Here is a 7,588-nt window from a genome sequence, read left to right on the forward strand (position 1 = left end):
AGATAGAGGGGCGGATCATTTTTTCCCCATTTATTGGCTGTGGTAATTTGTTGAATCACTCATCCATGCAGAGTCTTTATGTTTAATGCAGGCCTCCAGAGGGGAAAAGAGGGAAGAAGGAAGGGGGGTAGGAAATGGAAAGACAGGCAATAGGGGGTTAGGGGTACCCTGAGAGATTAGCCTCCACCTCTCAGTGTGAGGGATAAAGGTGGATGGATATTAACCCTTAAAGTGGGCCTCAGATGCTAATAGGAACTTCATATTGGCCTGACTCTGTTCAACACACCTGCCAAATAATTGTGGGACTACTCTAAAATTGAATGTTCAGGTTCTCTGCCAAAGACCGGTTTGACCTTATAAGTGGTACGTGTGTATGAACTAAACATTTTGTCTCACAAACACAATTACAAAAAGTACACAGTTTAACATTCAGCAAACTATGGTGCATGAAAATGTGTTTCGCTGATTTAAAAAAAAGAGGAACTCAAAAGTCAGATTCTTCTTAACTCCCAGCTCAATGTCAACCAGCTGAAAGATGCATGTCTGGGCTTTGACATGCGCTCTGGTCTGACACCCATCATCCTCACCCAGCCTGCCCTGACCTGGCTCTCGAAAGGGTCATACACATGTGGACAAACATTGGTGGGCCACTGCAGGCAATGGCATCCTGCGAGTCCCATTTATAGAAAGGGTTACTACTGTCTGGTCTACTTAGACCCTAGCCTTAACATACACTGGCAAACATAACAGAGAATTTCTTTAGTGTATTTTGGTGTGAGGTCACACTGTGAGGTTTCACAGTACGTGTTAAAATAATACCAGTTCTTGGTAACTATGCCAGAGATGTTATATTGCTACAGTAGAACATCTCTTGCGTACAAAATGCCATAAATGTCATAAATGAAAGCCTGGAGCTACATCCAGCTATAGAAACTGATGTTCATCTTAGATGGGAACCAGTGGACTGTTCTATACCTGCTGCCTAAAGCAACACATCTCTGAATTATTGGAGTGTTGTACACGATGTGCAAAACATCTGCGACCATCTATCAGTCTTCTCCAGTGTTTGGTCAGTTCTGCCTCTAGAGCATGAGTATGCACACAAATACCAAGGACTAGATATATTACTATTACCCAGCTGGTGTGTGTTGGAGCTCGTTAGGGCGTCCTGAGGGCTTGTGCCTGCTGTACATATGTGTACGTGCAGGCATGTGTGTGCATGTTTGTGTGTCTGTGTGCAAGTCCCCAGCCTCTTCCCAGTATCACTCCTCGATACTCTCTCCACCAGCGCTGTCATAAGATAATGTGACAAGGTGTCAATCATTTTGGGGCCTGGAGTGCAATGGCGACAAGAGGGTTTTTGGCGTAACACTTTTGTGAGCAGCACCAGGGAGACAGCAACAGCAGGGACCACAGTAGAGCACAAATCAGCCTAACCACTGCCAGGTCTCACACATCACACATCCTTTTTTTTTTTTTTTAACAATCCCCCTTTGACCTTTCAAATCACCAAGCCATTCTTCTGGTCTAAATCCTGACCTCTGTATGAAAGAACCCAGTGTGGGGTCACATGCAGACAAAATGTTCTACCATGCCCTTGGAGAGTCAAACCAGCACCAAGTGTCTTGAATATCCTCTCCATCTCTTTGCCCAGGAGCCTACAGTGTATTGTACGCTAGCTGGGTAGTGCCACTCTTCCACCCTGAGCTGTGATGTGTTATGATGGGTCCATCACTATGGCAGGCAGGGCCACAGACACCTGTGGAGGCATCAGGAAAGCTAATGGAATTGGACATGGCTTAATCTCTATCTCTGTCTGGGTGGACTGTTGACGGCCGCAGGTGTTGAAAAATAGTTGCATTTGTTGAATGTCTGAGGTTTAGTTAATATTATTGGAGTTTCATGCTAGTGCTATGTTAAGTTACATGCTGTAGCTTTACTTAACTCCAATTAAAATAGTTTTAGTCAGGTAGCTTTCACATTAATGTCTCATTATTGCCTATTGTAACAATTCTATTTGGGCTCATACTGTCATGAAGTCTATGCATTTTTTGGATGGAATGCATTCTCTTTTCAGTGGCTTGCTGCTAAACAGAATTTATTATTAATAAAATGATTCATTGTGTTTCTATCCTCTCTGATGGAGGTGGTTCTCCATAAAGTCAAAGCATTTCCTGAACTTTAAAGAAATATAAAGAATTAATGATTTAGTTAATTAATAAAAGCACCCCATCGTGGGGCTGACAGGGAGAGAAGCACGTCAGTGGTAGTGCCCTTAGAGAAGACAAAAGCTGTGCATGCTGTAATTTTTAAAAAGGTTTCATTACCTAAAAGAAAAGCAAGGGACCATGCCTACAGTGCACACAACAACAGTATATTATATTATGCTGTTTTTAGTCCGGGACATCTTTGTGACTACAACTGGATGAAAACAGCATGCTTTGCCCCAAATAATATGGATGTGGCATTTGTTGTATGTAAACAGCGATGCAGAGCAGACCACACAAGTGAGCTCTGCATGAGTAAGGATTAAGTAAGCACAAATGTGTGCTATGCCACCACAGCAAAATGTAAATATAATAAGAACACACGGCTGCCTGCAGAGGTTCTCGATGGTGTCTCTGTGATGGACACCCGTCTCCTGGGTGTTCATCTTGATGTGAAAGCCTATATCATATAGGATCAACATATCTTTGGCTTCATGTAAGCAAGAAAAGACTCCTTCACCACCAGCCAGCTAAAAGGTGCAAAGAACTACATTCATACATGCACAACAGTTGAAATCAGAGTCTATTTTAACCCAGATGTAAGACATCACAAAGGCAATGTGAATATGGGCCCTGCATGGTATATGGCTTTTATGTCTATTTGAGCTGCAAACTAATATGAACAGATTATTGTACAATCATACCATTTCTTCCACATATTCAATCCACAATAGTAACATGCAGGTTGTATTGTACCAACATTTGTTTGGACATCAGTTCCTTTATGAAAGAGAACTGTCTGGCTTCCAATGATTTCAGGCAAAATATAGACACTGCCAACAACTTTTGAAATACACAAAAGAGTCACCTACTTTTCTTGCTGAAAGGAAATGGTTTAAATAAAAGAAACTGCAATGGCCAGGTTCTTTTTCAGTCTTTGAAAAGAATGAAGTTACCTCTGACACATTGGCAGTTTAATGAAGCTGCAAACATTTCAGCAGAAAATAGGACTTCACTTACCATTTGTTCCACATATTCTTAAAGAACAAATTGACTTTGTTTTACTCCAAGATGCTTACTTTGCACTTATGCATTATTATTATAATGTGTCATCTCAACTCCTTTTTTCTGTAGGCAGTGGATATTAGCCACCATCATAACTCTTTAAGTGATAGCTTCCTTGCTTCTGCCTGCTGTGTTTCCCCTCATTAATGCAAGGTGTTCTCCATCACCATCCTCTGTGAAGGGACCCTCCTCATACAGGCCACAGAACTCTGACAAGGATGAAATTACTTTAACTTCTACATCTAATTAAAGTGTAGATGGCCCACCTTCAATATAATTGACTGGATTTATGTGTTTTTTTTTGTTTGTTTTTTTTTATAAGGCAAGGCTTTGACTGTAAGTAGTTGCAGTTACAGTTGCTGGATGGATCCTGTACGCTGTGCTTTTGAAGGTATTTTCCACCAGCTGCATCTGTCTGACAGTGTGTGTCACCTCGGCATACATAGTCTAATAACTGTTTCATTACAAATCTTAAATCACAACACTATTATTAATATTGCTTTATATAAAGGCTGTACTACATTCTATGGCATACATTTCTCCACCAGAGATGTATGTTAAGCCATTAAATGTCTTGAGATGCATTTAAGAAAAAAGAATGAACTAGATAATACTCAGCAGGATTTTAACAGCTCTCAGGTTTTTACTCAAACATTACATTTGCCTGATGTGAACTTTACAACATTAAAGGTGCATTAACTCATTTATTTTCAACCATTAGAACTGATGTCTTGTTTCCTAACAACAATGTAAACTATAGATGTCTGGTTGGGACAAACTGAACAAAACGCATCCGCCAGGTGCAAGCTATCATGAAGTGCCTAGAGTCCTGGCTCTATGGCAGCACTGCAGCGGTACACTGTCAAATGATGAGGTTGACGAGACGGTCTAACACAGCACTAATGTTACACAAAGCTCAAATTCTCCCAATTAATTTGTCACAAAGGTAACACCATGACCATGCTAGGTTGCTAATGTTACCAAAACAAACACGTTAGCTTTAGATGCCAACGCAGCCAGGAAGAAAAAAGCCACATCAGAATCTAATCTGAGACCTTTGGCTGCTGATGACCCACTGAAAGCAAATAAGTCATGCCCCATTAAAGCTATTCGCTACACCTAAATTTCACCTTCATTTGCATAAAGTTAAACATTTTTATTTTCTGATCCCCTCCCTTTGGTCGAGCTCGTTTCATGTCACCTAGAATCCCAAAAAACTTTGTGAAGCGATTTGTTCATGTCTCATTGAAAATGAATGGGAGAGAATTTCACATTGTGCTGCATCGTGTTCTCCATAAGTCTCCATCTTAAAAATCCAAACTGATGTTAACCCTGATGTTTTTGCTCTTTCTTTGTCCTACTCTTTCTGTGCAAATGAACATGATTGCTTTGAGCTGGCAGCTGCTGTTTTAGAGTTTTAGCTACCAAGAGCACCTCATAGCTGGCTGTTCATACTTGTGGTTTGAAAAACTATTTTTACAACTTTCAAAGGTGTCAGGTGGGGCTAATTTACAGACCATACTTTGACAACAGGGTAGAGAAACTGGAATAACAGCAGAAGGGCTGTAGGCAGCAGAGTGTCTTGGAGGTTGGTTGTGTAAGCTGAAAGACACCTTGTCCTGTCCCATTTTAACTGTACTTATCAAGCATTGTGTAAATCTTAGTTAATGCACCATCAAAGTTTTGGGATCTTGCAGTTTTCAGTGTGTGTACAACCTCTTTCTTTGTAGACTGGGGTTTCATGTGCATGCTATCCACCTTCTTGAATTACCAAAATAAAATAAAATAAAATAAACAGTATTTTGTTAAAATTGAGCTTACAGTGGCAACGGATTTGCAGTTGTTCTAAAGCCCAATATCAGTGTAGCCTTAATCACACTCTGTTAGATTTTATTCAGCTGGAAGCTGTTTTTTGAAACCCTTCACTGGGCTTGTTATAGAAATGAATTTCCATTGTCTGTGAGAACATGTTGTATCTTTCCAAACTGCTGAACAGAAGGAAATGAGAGAGTGAGCTGAAAAGAAATTGAGTACCATCAGCTGAGAAATGAACACTCAGGGCAGCGGGTAAAAATAGGTTTCTTGCTTAAAGTCAGTTGTGCATGTATCTGTGTGTAAGTTTGCAAGTGCGCATGTGTGGGGGTTTCATGTGCTGCATTTGTAAGTGAGTGGCAAAAGGTGAGCAAATTAGCAGTTCTTACATACAGGTTGGCAGGGGGAGCTTTAGAAGAGCCTTGAACATCAGCAGCTCCTGATGTGGAGCTTGGAAGCGCTGAAACAGCGTTTGATTTTCCACATAAAGTCCCCGTGGCTCAGCTCAATCGTGTAGAGATTTGGATTCGGCACCTTTGAGGTGAGCATTTCAAAAGGAGACGGTTCAGCTCCACTGCATCAATAGTCTCTTACAAGAACTTTAGAGGAGATGAAACACATATAATGATACAATACTGTCTTTAAGGATAAGTTTGGTATTAAGAAACATTTGATCAGAAAAGGTGAGCCTTAGAGCTTTATCAAAATAATGAGTGAAGAACGTCTTTTAAAGATGTTCAAACAGGATGTGTGACAAGTAATGATTCAGTACCTGGTTTACAGTCAGTTATATCTCATTCACCTTTGTTGTAGATGTCTGTTCCACCTCTGGCACTCAGACAAAAATAGGAATGTTTTCCAAGAATATGTTGGAATCCAAACACTTTAATCGGAGAATGTTGTACAAAACACGGCTCTTGCTTCTAGGAAAAAGCAGACAGCTATTATAAGGTTTGAGCAGGCATAAGACGCTTTTGAATTGTAAGAACACATGGGTTTTTGCTATCTTTGTTCTCTGTATCCAAGGTCTGGCCTAGTTTGACTGGCCTTGTGGTTTACCATGGCAGCAATCTCCGTGGCCCTGGTACTGGGAAAACCGTACAGTACAGGTCTGGATCACCAGAAAGACATGACGATGTCTGTGAATATTCTATCTGAACCACATCATGGTCATGCCACTCCACACCTGGGAAACATAGAACATAGAGTTATTGTGACCAGCTCCCTTTAAAGGCAGTAGTTAAAGCTACAGTATGTAACTTAAGGTAGCACTAGCATGAAACTCCAAATCAATGCACTTTGCTCCACCCACCATTCCCACTCCCTGCTCCACTATGTTGTACTACGATCTGCTATATTATACCACACTCTGCCCAGCTCTTCAATTATTTGTTATTATGAAATTAAAGAAATGAGAATGCAACAAAACGTACTGATCAAGCAAAAAATATATGAAAATCTCTGATTGGTTAGAGAGGTCAGTCCCGCTCAAAACCTTTTAGAAGCTAATATGTCTGCACTGCTGCCAATGTTGTTCAATAAGGCTGGGTCACAGGAGGCTTAAATAAACACAGATTATGTTCCCCCATATGCAAAACTAGTTCCAGTACATCTGTTTTAGCCAATTATGTGACATATGGATGTGAATATTAATACAGATATGCTTTGAGTTGAATTTATTTAATTTTCCAGAGACTTCAGCTGAACTAATAATGCTTTCCCAGTGAAAACCACTACTACGCTATTGGAATAAATGTTACAATATATGTTGATACTCGATCTGTTACATTTCATTAATAATTTACAAATGTTGTAAAATTGTTGTCATGACAAAAGCCACTATTTTATATGGAAGCCCGTTTCCGCCAGTACAAAATTTTATTTTTGATCTACAAAGTCATAATTATGAGATAAAAAGTCGAAATTTTGACTTACTAAGTCATAACTATGAGATAAAAAGTCGAAATTTCGACTTACCTAAGTCGAAATTATGAGATAAAAAGTCGAAATTTCGACTTACCTAAGTCAAAATTATGAGATAAAAAGTCGAAATTTCGACTTACCTAAGTCATAATTATGAGATAAAAAGTCAAAATTTCGACTTACTAAGTCATAATTATGAGATACCAAAGTCAAGTGTGCATGCGCACTAGCTACCTGGACACCCACCATTACATACCTGGGCTTAAGATTAGCTTCTTAACAAGGTAGAATAGATCAGTTTTATAAATATTAAACAACTGCAATCTTTAAGCAATGGTTATGTAGCAACACGAACTACCATGTTGCTGTTAGTCTTTCTTTGACCCTAACTGTGGGTTTTATTGTAGTATCAGCGTTTCTGCCACCATGGTTCCCTTTCACTGTGAATAGAATCGATTTTGAGTACTTGACTGCTACGTGCAATAGTGCCTCACTCACTGCAAGACTGCTAACCTTACACGAACTCTCCAAGGAACTCCAAGCAGGTACGTGTGGCCATAACTACAGTATTATACTAATGA

At 39.9% G+C, this 7,588-nt stretch overlaps 1 long non-coding RNA gene across 1 annotated transcript in view; it reads right to left on the reverse strand.

Annotated features, from left to right (window-relative positions):
- Positions 1-3,640: 3,640 nt before the first annotated feature.
- The window catches only part of LOC109965506 (uncharacterized), a 4,302-nt gene continuing 354 nt past the window's right edge, over positions 3,641-7,588 (reverse strand). The window contains exons 2-4 of the long non-coding RNA XR_002275658.1: positions 6,144-6,270; positions 5,887-6,007; positions 3,641-5,618 (exon numbers count right to left, since the gene is read on the reverse strand). This is a non-coding gene — a long non-coding RNA (uncharacterized LOC109965506). The remainder of the gene's footprint in view (positions 5,619-5,886; positions 6,008-6,143; positions 6,271-7,588) is intronic.

This window comes from Monopterus albus, unplaced genomic scaffold, assembly GCF_001952655.1.
Source record: "Monopterus albus unplaced genomic scaffold, M_albus_1.0 scaffold99.1, whole genome shotgun sequence".
Classification (NCBI taxonomy): domain Eukaryota; kingdom Metazoa; phylum Chordata; class Actinopteri; order Synbranchiformes; family Synbranchidae; genus Monopterus; species Monopterus albus.